At 41.1% G+C, this 15,731-nt stretch overlaps 1 protein-coding gene across 1 annotated transcript in view; it reads left to right on the top strand.

Moving 5' to 3' along the window:
- Positions 1-8,057: 8,057 nt before the first annotated feature.
- The window catches only part of gulp1a (GULP PTB domain containing engulfment adaptor 1a), a 135,864-nt gene continuing 128,190 nt past the window's right edge, over positions 8,058-15,731 (top strand). Inside the window, exon 1 of the mRNA XM_084085138.1 lies at positions 8,058-8,189. The gene's annotated coding sequence lies outside the window, so the exon portion shown is untranslated. The remainder of the gene's footprint in view (positions 8,190-15,731) is intronic.

Genomic DNA, 15,731 nt, shown 5'->3' with positions numbered 1-15,731 from the left:
TAAGCACAGTCGCAGTATGATAATTACATATTTTTTAGTGGTGTAGCCGCTCCTATAAGTGAGCCGCTCCTATAAGTGAGCTTCCATCACTGATGACCACTGTTGTTTCTAAATAACACCGCTCACTTCACACTGGGTGTGATTTTTTATGTTACATTTAAGTTAAGGAAGTTATTTCAAATTGACTGTTGGCATTCCTGCAGATATTTTACATAAATAATGTAGCTTTAAAACTGTTAGCTTTACACTTGATTGTTGGTTGTCAAGTAGTTTCTTTAGCCAACTTTGATCCATTGATCAGCAAATGAGTAAACTGAAGTGAAGTGACAATCTTTTCTTAAACCACGACGTCAGTCATCTACATAGTCAGACCACTGTACAGTATGCCATATATATGACGTATGACAGAGAATAGGCTAACATTGTTTACAGCCATTTGCAGATTCTTTACTCCGACGTCCTTCACTATTCACCTGTATAACATATGACATATGCAGGGGCATGAATCTGTTTTGCATGCATGTTGGGAATCTCTGTTCTAAATGTATTGCGTGTCTGGGACCATCTCAGATTTGTCCCTAATATGCAAGCCTTTATTCCTTGAAATAACACAATAAGTGAGTGGCTATAGCAAGTAGGAGGAAGACCTGCAGGCCTCTGATAACAGGGGGGGTAAATTGGCTTGGTTAAAAGGAGTTAATTAAATTTACAGGCATGGATGTTTTAAGATAGTCCCCGGGACAGATGGCTGGGACTTTGATTGATGGCTTTTACTGAATCTGTAATGATTACCATTCCTTTGAAAGACCTAATGTGTACACTAAAGGTAATGAAGGGCTTCCCTGCCACTAAAATCTGGGACATGAGATTAAAGGTATACATTTATCTCTAAAATTGATCAATAGCTGTTGGTGCAAACAAGAGACAAAAGCCAGCCTGTCAGCCAGATTACTGACTTGTCTGTCGGTCGGTATGTATATCAAACTAAAAAAGGGGTGCTCAGCCAGGCTGGCGGAAATAGTGGAAGCTGCAGGGGAATTTAGTGTTTCTACGACATAGGTTCAACTTTTTGCATTTGTGGAGCCCCCTATGGGCAGACGTAAAGTGCTTTTGGAGGTGTGGCCTATAGAGGTAACTGAACATGTGATTCCAATTTGGGGTTGATTGGATGGTTCATGACGTGTAGTGTGTTTTGTAAGAAATATGCCCCTCCCACTAAATTTGGAAGCCAGTTACAGGCTAACTATATGGAATATCAAAAACTGGTTTGACGCTCATTGTCACATGACTCCCTATGTACTTAAGTTGGTGAAAGAAAAATACAATCATGTTTCTGCAAACAGTGACATTAGCATTTGTCGCACCCCCTATGGGTGTAAGTGAAATTGCTTTGGGCTCTGCATTGTTTAGAGGCCCTCAATATCTTATTCAAATCTGGGGTCAATCGGAAGATACAGTAAGTGCATGATTTTGGATAAATAAAAATAAAACTAATATGCCCCTCCCACAATTTTGGAAGGTAATTATAACCAATTGGAATGTAATATGACACATTGGTATGATACAGTGCATGTGTATCACATAACTCAGAGATCATGTCATGTGTAGCGATTTGTGTGAGTTTTGGATATTGTTTAGAACAAATTGCAAAATGGCAGTACATTTTGATTGTTGATTGAGTTAGGCTAAAACGTAAATTGGTCCACCCGTTTGTGTGATTAGCCAGACAATTAGCCATTAGACAGACAGACACACAGACAGACACACACACACGCACACACACACACACACACACACACACACACACACACACACACACACACACACACACACACACACACACACACACACACACACACACACACACACACACACACACACACACACACAGGTATAATCTCCGCCTGCAGGCCTTGAGGCCTGGCAGAGATAACAACTGACATAAGAGATCAAAGCACAAGCGTGAGAACTCTTCTAGATCAAAATGACATTAAATTCAGCTCACTTCAGTACAGACAGTTCTCTGACAGGAGTCCGGCCTTCAACCCCAGGCCTCCAACCTAGGGCTAAATTGAAGCGTTACAGGAACAAAAAAAAAACCCCAGGGGTAAGTGACCCTGTTGATAACTGGGGGCAGTTATCAACAGGGTCACTTACCCCTGACTGGCTCAGGGGCAGAACAATCTGGCCTCAATAACAACAGGTATATTCTTCCTCCGTCGGGACGGGTCCAGTACTTCAATTGCATCGTCTTTGACTGTCACCTTATATTGAACAATACAGCTTACAAGACACAGCGGGTCGTCTACAATGAGAAGAACCATAAAGAGGGAGATAATTCCTGTGCTTTAAAGTACGTGCCTTCAGAAATAAGCTTTCCATTTCCAAGCCGTCTGGCTTTGTGCTCTGTAATAGTACTATAGCTAATACAACTGTGGCTCTTTCATTGGACTCCAGCTCCCCTCTGCAAAGTGACACATACTCACCAAGAGTCAACCTGGTAGAAATTCTTCACCATTTATTGAGCTCCTGACATCCATTACTCTGACAGTGACTCTCAACCCTTCCAAGGACCCACAGTTACACTGTAGATATGCATGAGGTCACGGATCACCAATCTACACTGTAAAATATTCTGTGATCACTTAACTCTGAGTGTGTACAAAGGGAACCCAGTTCCATTTGGTTTCATTTGTACACTCTCTGAGTTAACACAGACCCCCGGTCTGTGTTAACTTACGGGTCTGAGACCCGTAAGGATCCATCTGGACCCCTGGTGGTCCCCAGACATCATGTTGAGAACCAGTGCTTTTTGATCGGCTATACCAGGGAGATTCAAATTCTGATTGAACTCAAATTAATTAATAGCCGGAATCTCTGAGAAAAGAGTGGTGATGATGATGATAATAATGATGGCATCGATGATTATATTGACGATGATGTTGATAACCCAATTAGTGGGCATCTTGTCTCGCAGCATGCCTAAATTAGATACACTGTCAAGCCAATTAAGAGAGTGACTAAAGCTTTGCAAGTGATTTAAGTGATGTACTGTACTGCAGTGGCGTGTGTTATGAAGCATTGTTTCTAATGGTGACCAGTGACCTTCTTTGGGTCCTTGTCATTTCTGTCCCCTAAACAGGCTCACCTTCTGTTAGCGACGCTACTTTCTTTTATGATTCATGCTGAGAAGCCACTTTCTTACATAGGATAGAACATAACAATGATGTTCTTGCTACCAGAATTAGCATGCAACACTGCACTTGGCGTACCGCCTTGATGAAGATTTTAAGCTACGCTAGCGGTCCCTATCTGCGTGTTCCAACATACCACCTACAGAGGTCTCACAGCCTTTGACCAACAAAGAAATCTTTTGTTGGCCGCATTATGTAAATGGAATTCATATAGGCCTACTGGGGTTTGGGAGTGCAATGGCATTTGCACTCAGTAGGGACAAACTATACATTTCCTGGTGAAATTTAAACTTGTATTTACACTATGATGTTCATGGCTACTTTTGACCACTTATCCTCTATTGACAGTATGGAAATACTATGTTTTGCGGGGAACATAGAGTTCCCCGCAAAAAAGTCTCTCAGGCCAGGAGCAATAAAAATAGGTCACTGACGTGAGTCCGACCTGTTTATGCATGCATGAGCATTGAAATGTTAAACTAATCGGCTCATACAAAGTGGGCAAAGAATTTCTCTGTGCAGTTGTTCTTCCCTTATATCTGACTTCTGCTGCAATGTGCTTTGAAGTTCCCTGTAAAAAGCCTACAAGCTATGGGTTACAACTTTAAACTCCACAGTCCTCACTCACAAGGTTGTTATTTCTGAGTCAGCTAAAAGTTGACGGTGCAACAGTTAATCGAACATATCGATTTAATCCATTATACAAATCATCGTTTTTAATTCACAAAAATATTGAAAGTAGTACATCTATGCACAAGCTCATAACCAGATCGGCTATTTTAGCTTTTTTTGTTCAACACCTTTGTATGGTAAAGTATAAAATAGGTCTAAAGTGGTTAATCAGACTAATCGATTTAGGTGATTTTGTTGAAATATCCATAAAAAAACATAATAATAATAATAATAAAAACATTATTATTATTTTTTATTTGATTAATAAAATATTCATCTATAGAATAATCAATTGTTACAGCCCTAAAACAAAGCATCAGATGGAACTGTTATCTCAGAGACAACACCACCTCACAGGACTGTTGAATATTGAATATTTTTTGCATTAGCTAACTTTATTGCACTATACATTTATGCACCCTCCTGGGTGTAATTCCCCAAAAACGGACAACATTGCAGTGCTGTTTTTCTTGCCAAAGTGACCCCATCCCCCCACCCACCTCGGTCGGCATTATCCATAACACGGAGAGCAAAGCATACGGTGGCAATTCTCTGCTGATGCACCTCCATGCATTAGTCATTTCACTGGGAATGTCTTCCGACCGCTGTGCTGATGAGGTGCAACGATGATGGATATGCAGATCTGTCCTTTAGCCGTGCTCTTAATGTGGGGCCTCATTTCACCAGATGGAAATGGATAGGTTCAGGGAGCCAGCAAGGAATATTTCGTCGCTGTCGGGCGGAAACCTTGTATGTCCAAAAGCGCCAACTTGTAAGGGCGGAAACCTCGTATGTCCAAAAGCGCCAACTTGTAAGGGCGGAAACCTCGTATGTCCAAAAGCGCCAACTTGTAAGGAAATGGAAAAAAAGAATCTGTGTTCCAATGGTTAATACTTTTCATTGGTTAAATACAAATCCACAAACAGACTTCGCTGACCACTTTCATTTTTACTTTTTGATTATTCTAAAATGGCAAAAATAGCAGATCTACAAGTTCACAACCATCACGATGTGCCACGTTGTTAGCTTGTAGATCGCCTATTTTTTTGCCCACTCTTATTATGACAAAGTAGGATTTGTGGAGATACAAGGTTTCTGCCCGACAGCAACGATTTGTTGCCTCTTCTGCAGAGAGAATGGAACTGTTGATAACAGTATGAAGCATAGAGGTACTGTAGCTCTAACAAGCTGCAGCAGGGCAGACTTGCTACCCATTATGGAAAGAGGTCCATAATATTCAGTTAAACCGCAAGGCAGAGTCTGTTGTTTGTTTACATAATAACACGTTGTGTTTTACACCATAATATGTACATTTCTGATAAATATATTTTTTTGTACACAGTCTGTCATGTTTTTATGTTGGTTTTGGGATGTCGTGTCCTCTGTGTTGTGTTGTAATTAATCATAATAAAATTGGTCTGCACTCCTTTGTGGTATATTTGTCACTGTATATTTTTTATATAAAGTAAAATGTGTTCTCTGCATTTAACCATCCTAAGTCTTAGCAGCCGTGGGCGCTATGGAGCAGTTAGGTGCTAAGTGTCTTGCTCAGGGACATTTTTGACACATAGACTGTGGCCTGGATGCAAACCGGGGACTTACTGTTTCCCAGGCGGCCTCTCTACCCATTCAGCTATGGCCGCCCATTGTGTTGTGTTGTGTTGTGGAACTGAATGGTTAGCTTTCAATGAGATTTAAAGGACTTGGGCAGTATGTGGTAGAGGTAGGCTACTCCGGTGCCCCATTGAACCAAAACGTAATTTCTGCTTGCATGTAAAGTACAGTGCCAGACAAAAGTCAGGTATGGATAATGACAGTAAGGGAGAAAGTGGATGATGTCATCTATTAGTGGCTTTGCCCTGCAAATCGATAGCAGAGCCTTTTACTCTGTGAAAGTCAAAACAGTGAATCAAGACATCTTCTGGGAGTGGTCAGTGTCACATTCTCTGAAAACCATGCATATTTTATTCATGAATCTACCAAATATCTCCACATGATTTCATTTGCACAACATGATTATTTGTCTTATCAGCTGCTATGTAACGGAGCCTCCCTAATCTTCCAAAGGCCAGCCATTATAATGGAATACAACACAAACACGTAAAGTTATGTTGTTGACAGATTATCTCTGGAGCTGGTCCACTGTAAAGGGAACAAAAAGCATTTATAATGTGAAATTTGAAATATATATTGCGACATGTCCCGCCGCTGTTATTTGTCTGTGATGTGGACACTGTGTGGTGAACCGATGGGGAAATCCAACCAGGACTGACTGTCCACCAGCTCTGTTGGAGCTATAGCAATAATCCTCTGTGAAAAATCATTTGAGTCAGACTCACACTACCATGAAATAAATCTTATTATGTTATAATAACTGAAACAAAATTATCAGAGTCCACAGAGCCATTTCCCTCTAAGCCAGCTCCTGTACCTTTTTATGCAACCCAGAGACTGGGTTGTTTTATGACACTATTGCAACGTTCGCATTGCCCAGCCAAATCATGGAAATTTCATTTTTTTAGGGTGGGTTTAGTCTCTAGACATAAAAATATTGATCTTTTATGTGGATAGGCATCTCAGTTTTATTCTCACATTCATAATTTATGCTTGCCACCTGCTGCTGTACAAAGTCAACCCAGCTTATTCATATCTTGATATTTCTATCTTTAGCTGACATCTGATCATGAATTTTGCACACATTTTCAAACTTTAAACAAGCTTTTGGTAAGTAGAATTCATTATTTTCCACACATTTGAAAGAGGAAGTATATACACTTGTGTTTGACAGCCCTTCAAGGAGCACTGTGGGGGCAGAATCTTATTTGCTTAACTCTTTGTGACTCGTATCATATTGTTAGGAAGCTACACAGGGAACTTGGTGGCAAGTTTATCTTTCCCCCTTGATCTTCTTTCCATAATTTTAATGAAAGTGACAGACATGCCATGTCCAAGGGATTTCAACGTGTACTGCACTGTACATGATGTTGCCTGTGTAGCAGTGATTCTAAATCCTTTTCATGTTGTCAGGGACCTCCAAATTGATACATATACAGTATTAGGCCACAATCCCCCATTTGAATAGATGTTGTGTCAGAAGTCTAATGAGCTACTGGGTAAATAAGAGTGGAGAGTGCAACTTACGATTCTGATCTGAACAGCCATTGTTATTGTCATTGGGCTAACTTCTAGCTTGTGAAATAGTGAAATGAAAACGTTCCTCATTTTGCTGGGGACCCCTTGGCCCTGGACACGCTCAAGGACCCCTGGCCTGGGGGCCCCCGGACCCTACTTTTTGACAATCAGTGGCCTTGTGTCGTAGGCTATTGCCATACCACTTTCCATTGAAGAAATGAAAAATGTTCCCCCAAAGCAAAGGTATAAGGAAATACAGACACCTTTGTATTCAAAGCATGCAAGTCAAGTGGAAATGATAAATGGAACTGCATTAGCCCATTCTCTACCACGATTTACAACAAGAAAAAAAAACAAAAAAACACCTGCTTTCCCCGCAGTGTGGCACAGAACTGCACAATTAAGATTCTGGTCAGTGGTGTCGAAATTAATTTCATAATAATTTAGGTGTTTTTTAATTATTAAAAAAAAAAATAATAATGGCGTGAACTGATTATAACTCCTGATTAACTGCTCTAGTTGTGTCGCTTGTTGACAAGATAATCTAGTCGGTTTAAAGCCTAATAGCCTATTGTGCTGTAAACTTAGATCTGCTCTTGTCGTCAAGCCCCACCGTCGCACGACAGCGTATAGTGGTTCCCAAACGCTTTTGCTCGAGACCCAAACTACTGAAAAAAGCAGATCTACAAGTTCACAACTTCATTGTAAGCTTGTAGATATATGCGATTTTCACTACTTCTTAAAAGTTGTTTTATTCAGAATTTCTCATATGTTTTATTGTTTTAAATTATATATAAAATAACTCCATGTTGGTATGGAGCACAGATTTGTTTTACTTTTCTCTTCAAAAATATTTGACATTTCTTACAATTTCTGAAAATGTTATTATTATTATTATTTTTATATATTTTTAGTAGTTTGTTTGGGTAGTAAACGAAATAAAAGAAGATATCTTCAATTGTGACCCAAAAAAATTGGTCCGCGACCCACAAATGGGTCCCAACCCAATGTTTGGGAAACAGGGGGGTATATAGCCTAATAATGAAGCCACCACGTTGACGTCACCAAACGCATGCAGCCGCTGTAGCGAGATGAGAGCACAGAGAGGCTGATGGTGGAGAGCGCTGCTTATTATAGGAGCGTTTCGTTCTTTCTTAACGGGACACTTTGGGCTTTTATTTCGGCTTCACGGTGAGTAAAAGTGCTCTCTTTTCTGTGTGTTTTTAGGCGTGCTTTTTAGGCGAGCTTTTCCAAATGTTTTTTTGGAGTTGCAACTGCAAGGCTGACTGTTGAGCCTCTCTTTTGTTGGGGGACATTCTTTTGTTTATTGCTCCGCTTGCATACTTTCGCCTCGTCACTATGTTGTCCCGGCGGCGACAAAGTCGCAGTTATAACATTATAGCAGTTTTACTGTACTGGTGTGCTTTTAGTATTGGCTATTTCCTCTTGAGTTCTTCATTATGCTTTTACATTAGGCTATTATTCAGTTTGCAGGAAACTTTTGTTGCGCAATTGTTTCCAGCCGTGCAAGGTGGAATGTGAAGTGAAGCTGGAACTGTTGTTCAGAATAGGCTATTCCAGTGAATACGAGAACACTCGCCCCAAAACACAGTCGCCCCGGGTGAAATCCGGCGACTTCGGTACGGTTGCCACCAGGTATTCGTAAACGTAACCTCAGTAAACTATGCCTAAACCCAACCATATTCCTAAACTTAACCTCAGTGAAACGGTGCCGAAACCTAACCTTATTTCTAAACGTAACCTCAGTAAAACTATGCTTACGCTTACCTAAACTTATTTCTAACCTCTTATCCTCAGTAAGACTAATACACGAGACGCGAAAAGAAATGGGGGCGAGCGTGTTTTGGGGCGAGTCTTCCGCTTACCTTCAGGATAGGCTATTCCAGTTTGGTCCACTTGTACTTTCTCATATAGGATGGATGCGTTTCCCTTCTATTTTCATCAGGTAGTGTTGTCTTTGCGTTTAACTGATATGTTATTGTATTCCACATTATATTTGATGTAGGGTTGCCTAAAACTGTCTACAATTAGGCTAAAACATAAAAATCCTAATACCATAGTGCCTCCCACATCCAATACATATAGGCTAATTATTCTTGCAGTGCGCGTTATGGTTATTTTTAAGCAACGGCACACTTGACTTGCGTGCAATACTATTTTCTTTTAAGGCAATTTGTGGACCATTTGAATCTGCGCTGCAGTGTGTGTGTGTGTGTGTGTGTGTGTGTGTGTGTGTGTGTGTTTGTGTGTGCATGCTGCGTGCGTGTGCGTGCGTGCGTGCGTGCGTGTGCGTGTAATAAGACATTGGGGACGGGGCTGCGGTGTCGCTTTTGATCGCTGCACACTGAGCAAGAGAGGAGAATTTCAGTGAGTGACACCCAGCCATGGGGACAACATGAACTGAGTGATGCCAACAGATTATGGCTTGGCTGTCAAAATGAAGAGAGGTCTCCGCTATAAAATCCTCAGTGTTCATTTAACTCTGATACAGAAGGTTAATGGAACCAAATGGACCTGATAAGGGTGCATGATGCACACATATGTTACTGCATGTGTGCCTATATAGGCTAAGGACATGCTGGGGCCAAAGGAGACACTCTCACCTCGCATTTGTCTCTTGTCAGATATTCTGCCACACAGCTAGGCTACTATCTCTTTCTTTACACCAGTAGGCTAGTATGTGGCCCAATTACTTTGAAATTGCACAATGGCTTCACATTCAGTGAGAAACTGTTTCCATTTCTTGAGTTAGGAATACTCCTGTCAGCATCTTAGACTAGTAGGCTACTTCTCGTTTCTGTCCTAGGACTTCTCTCTTCTTACCTTTTCTCTTCTTGTTTTTGGGGGATAAGTCACCATTTAACTGGGATTGTGAAACGAGTCTCGAGAATCATTGAGATCAGCAGTTTAATCTATATTCATTGAACACAGGCTTATGCAAAACCATGATGCGTCTTCATAGTTTGATGAACATCACTCATGCTGCATTATGCAAAAGCTTCAAACGCCATTAGCCTAGATTTTCAGCCACTTGGCCATAGTAATTGAATACCTTCTCCAAGAGGCTGAGCTATAGTGGTGCTTGCTGCCTACGGGCTCAGGGTGGATGGAACACTTTTTCCCCCTTTTTTTTGCAAATCAGTGCTAGTTAGCCTTGAGGTTTCTGCATGAATCGGCAGCACTTTTCGATTTCCCAGCAATTTGCCTGTTTATGAGAAGAAGAATGCAGCAGAGGTGTTCACAGAAGATTTTGAGAAAGTTAGACTGCACATAAAAACAAGACGGGGTCTAATAACAGCGTGGCTTTGATGTGGACTCAGACATCATGTTGATATATTTGCCTTTCTATTGACTTATATAAAATGAACATTTAAAAAATACTTGCAAAAAGTATAAAACGGATAAATATTCAAGGATTTCGTTCCTTGGGGTACTACTAGTGGGCACAATCAATTTGGCACTGATCGGTTTGCAAGATTAGCCACGGACAGACAGACGCAGACAAACGTGTTCTACAAACTCTCCTAGTCGGCTCGGCCCCTAGGTGTCACGCCATAACAACACTGATGTGATGCACTGTGCCTTGTCTGTGGCCACAGTTGGATGAACATTTCACTCACAGCAATTCAATGGTGGTACATCACAAACAGATGTTGAAATGAACCAGCAGTCAAAAAAATAAAGTTGTAGCACATATTAGACATTTTTATGACACATTATTAAACCAGTTATTTGCTTGCTAAATTTTGATTTGCTTAGTCTTCTCTCATGTTACCTGACTAACAATGGCACAAACAAACATCATATTATCTGGGTGTCTCGAGTGCTGTACCATCAACAATGTTTGTCTACACCACTCACTGCATAGGGCTCTGACTCCTCAGCTGATGTGTCATCTGTCTGTGCGTCGGGATCATCGGGTGACTGATGATAAGATCATCACTATGGGCCCATGCAGCCTATATCTCAGTGCCATCGAAAACTCCATCAAGTTCTGTTTATCTGTACCACCTAGAGCACTTTGATGTCAGGTGGGGGTGCGCGTTTCAGCTGCAACTGCCACCATCGTTATGGACTGGATTGAAGGACAATGGACAGATACCCCGCAGACACGGCCTCCGTTTTCACTGTTATGCCGATTATACACAACTCTACCTCCCCTCCACAACCATCACTGCCACCACCAACTCCACCCTCACCTCCTGCCTGACCGACATCAAAACATGGATGCAAACAAACGTCCTAAAACTCAACTGCAATAAATCTGAAATCCTAATCACTGGCACAGACTCACTCACCCGCTCCACTCATGACTTCTCCCTCAACATTGACGGCTCCATTGTCACCCCCTCCACCCAAGTCTGCAACCTTGGTGCCATCCTGGAGCAGACCAAGAAACTACAGTACGTACAAAAGTCTGCCGCCGGCTTGATCACCAGAACCCGATCCAGGGACCCAATCACACCAGTCCTCCGTGACCTCCACTGGCTCCCAGTCAAGCACAGAATTTACTTAAAAAATACTAATCACTACCTACAAAGCCCTCTCAACAACCAGGCCCCCCGCTACCTCACTGAACTCATCCAACGCCAGGTCCCCTCCCGCTCCCTCAGGTCGGGTGATGCCTACCTCCTGGACACCCTCAGAACAAATAAGCTAACCTGGGGTGACAGGGCCTTCTCGTGGCCGCCCCCTCACCTCTGGAACTCACTCCCAGCTCACGTCAGAGCTGCCCCCACCCTCACCACGTTTAAAACCACACTTTTCAGACTTGCATAACATTCCCTAAATAAAATCCCAATCCCCCCCCTTTTGTTTACCTTTCTTTTATAGTTTTTTTTTAACCTTTTTAACTAGTTCTAATAAAGTTGTTTTTTATCTTGTTTCTGTAAAGCGACTTTGAGTACCTAGAAAAGCACTATATAAATTGTATGTATTATTATTATTATTATATTATTATTATTATTAAAGCAGAGGCCCTTTTAGCTGGGTGCCGTAGCCCATGCATACAGTATATCCGTTCCAGCGCACACTGTAAGGAAACTCCCAGGATGTTATAATTGTATTTTCCAACAAGCGTTCATCAGGACATAACCAATGGTCTCACATTTAGCCTCTTTAACCCTGGAGTCACGATTTTGGGCACGTCAGACATTTTCAAAAATATTCATTTGTTTTTTATATAGCCTATATAAAAAGAGATCACTTATGCCACCTTAAGATGAGTTAATTACTCATATCATCATGTCCCATGCCAAACTCAAATTCTAATGACACATATCGATGATGCTGCCAAAGTGGAGGTAATTGATGTTTTTTGTCTTGCTTGGCTGGGGCTTTGACTCTCACAAAATGTCAAAGCTCTAGTGTGAATGAACGAATCCTCTCAGCACTTATTAACTGTCTAAATTAATCATAGGCTCCCTCAAATGAGACTGCTGTAGGCCGTTTCTGTCATCATCGCATTCCTGCCTGTACTCTGACTATGCATGTCTTCATCCTTTGCCTCTGCTCTTTGTCTTCTGGTGAAGATGGGTAGTCTTTGGCAAATAATAGTTCCTCTCCAATGCTGACAGAGCTTCTTTGTTGTTACAGCACAAAGTGTCTTTGTGGATGCATATTAATGGTGATATGGAAGAGAGGGTGTGGGGGGGTACAACTACTCAAGTGTCGCTTTAAAAGCTATATTTGAATTCGGTGCTTTGATGTCTCAATCGAAAATGCCACTTGTGCCACACTCCTCCTGCATAGATTATTTTAATATGCCGTGTTGCTAGGCCAACAGAGAGATGATACAGCACAAAATCAATACCGCGTCATTTCCTCCAGGTCTGTTTCGATAAATTATACGATATTATGCTTATGGAGACGAATACAAAGGCAAGTTTGATGTTGAGGGCCTGCAGCCTCCCAGTAAAACAATACTAGCAATTGTAATAAAGAAAGAAAGGTGATTTTTGAACTTTAAAAGGTTATTTAGTAATGAATCAAAACGAACCTCCAACTGTGCAACAGTGTGTGTGTATGTGTGTGTGTGTGTGTGTGTGTGTATATATTTATATGTGCGTGCGTGCGTGCGTGCGTGCGTGCGTGCGTGCATAAATATATATATATATTTTCATAGTATAAGGATAGTTAGTGGTCCAGAGCTCAAGAAAAGTTGAGAATGACTGGTCTGAACCATCACAGTGCTGCGGGTCACAGGATAGAACCATGTATCCATTATTAAGAGCGATACACTGCTTGAATAACGTCCTCCTCATAAAACCAAAGACGGCACTACCAGGGGCCGGGTCGTGCACTGTTTCGTCCTCTGGTGTTCTGCTGGTCCTGGGTGCCTACAGATGTTGGACTTGCTCCCTTAAAATGCCAAAGGAGTCAAGGGTAAATAAATCTGCCAGCTGAGTGGGAACAAAACGAGGCGTTAGATCCTAATGAAAACTTTCATTATGATAAATGGTCCGTCTTATTGGCCTGCTTTCTCAGATGCCACATTACAGACCAGATTGGAAATGGCTTTTCTGTTAAATGCTTCCCCTCACTTGTACCTTTAGCTACACATGATTTAGTATGCCTGTTGCTGTGGGAGAGTTTGGACATTTGGGACTTACTCCCTCGTCCCCATTACATTCACAAAGGTGCTATAAATCAAGTGCAACCCATGTTTGTTGTAAAGTTGTATTCGGTTCTTCATATGATGATGCTGTGTTCAGGCGCTCACAAATAGTCTACTAATGATCATCTTTAAAAAAAAAAGAAGAAGCTTCATGCTTTGACCTGAGGGTTCCAGGCCTTTCAATAATAGCCTGGCCGGTAATTGTTTGACATTTGACATTTGCAAGATATTTTGGATACGTTCCCCACTTGGAATGGGTGGGCGGTGTGCCATCTCCTTGGCATTTCGTTTTCAAAGGATGTGGTGACCTCTCAGGAGCCACGGTCCACAACACAGAAGATCACTGTACAACGTGTGTGTGTGTGTGTGTGTGTGTGTGTGTGTGTGTGTGTGTGTGTGTGTGTGTGTGTGTGTGTGTGTGTGTGTGTGTGTGTGTGTGTGTGTGTGTGTGTGTGTGTGTGTGTGTGTGTGTGTGTGTGTGTGTGTGTGTGTGTGCGTGCGCGCCATAATAACTGTGTAACCAGACAGGAAATCTTTGGAGCCTTGTAATCTTGGCATTTGTCTTGTTGATCTCCCATGTCGACTGTTGTTGAAGAACATGAGATATTCCCCATTAGCAATACATGTAATTAATGCTGGTGGCCTCAAGTTGCAGTGGATATGTACAACGTTTTAGTCCACTGTGCAACACTGGTGTTGGCTGCTGGTCGTGCTGCTAATGCTGTTTTAATGGACCATGAGTGCTATTTTCTGCCTTTGATAGGAACTACTGAGTTGTCTGGAACTTTCACTGCCATTTCACTTACCTTATAAATTACATGATAGGCTATTATGAGTGTACATTTTGATCCTGTGGCCATTATTTTAACCCATTGAGACCTGAAGCCGATTCTACATGTCTCCTAAATCTCAACAGTATTCTGAAAAACGTATGTTTCTATATCAGTGGTGCTCAATCTTTTTCATGTCAAGGACCCCCAAAATTATATGTATTTGGCTGCGGACCCCCATCAAAATATTTTGTTCCAGGGACCCCCAGAAGCAATGATTTGAGTTAAAAAATGTAGCTTTAAAAATATATATGTTCAAAGATTTGCACATATTTTCAAGATTTTTCAAAAATAGCAGATCTACAAGCTCGTAGCGCGGCACTCGGTGCCGCGCTACGAGCTTGTAGATCTGCTATTTTTGAATAGCCCAAAGTGTAAAATAATGCTTTTTAGCTATAATCTAAAAATGACACAGTTCCAGTTCTTAATGGGTTAAACATGCCATATTCATTACTCCCTTGAAAGTAATTGTAAATAAAACTTGAATTGAGAAAGCACTTCTATTGACTTTTGTCATATATATATATATATATATATATATATATATATATATATATATATATATATCAACAAATACAATTCTGATTATTTATTTTATAATTATTATTTTATTATTAGTCTGATTAACCACTTAAGCCCTATTTTAAACTTTGTCGTAAAACAGCGTCACGCAAAAAAGACGAAAATGGCAATCTACAAGTTCACAACACGTCGAGATGCATATGAGTTTGCAGATCTACAATTTTTGCAAATCAATTATTCCATTTAAATTGATTATTTTGTTTATAATTGATTTAACAACTATTGCACTCCTACTTTTGTCCCGACAGTTCAGCTTTAGCCAACCTCCATGATCAATTCCCATAGTCCATTAAGTTAGAGCAACAATGTTTCTGTATTCGTTACCAGCTGTTGTTGTCCATTGATATTTGGCAGGAAGGCCTAGTCTGTCTGTGTCTGGGTTTGATCAGATTGATCTCCTAAGTAAATCACAGCTAAGACGAGGAAAGGGCAATGAACGTCTGATGATGAGAACAGCCCATCTGCCTCTTGTTCAGTGATGCCATGTCCGCTTATTATAAGAGGGCTTGTTTGTCAGTAAAGTCGCTTGTAAATATTGGTAGTTGTGGGGTTGTTTATATGCTTATTTGGTCTTCTTTTGTTGTTGTTTAAACCAGGTGTTTTTCCTGTCAAGGACTAATATGTATTTGTCCGTGGACACCCATCTGAAAATATTTTGTGTCAGGGACCCCCATATATATTTGT

The sequence above is a fragment of the Gymnoscopelus microlampas genome (assembly GCF_963454915.1).
Source record: "Gymnoscopelus microlampas genome assembly, chromosome: 17".
Taxonomy (NCBI): domain Eukaryota; kingdom Metazoa; phylum Chordata; class Actinopteri; order Myctophiformes; family Myctophidae; genus Gymnoscopelus; species Gymnoscopelus microlampas.
The sequence above is the reverse complement of the archived record's forward strand: the minus strand, read 5'-3'. Positions and strand labels throughout refer to the sequence as shown.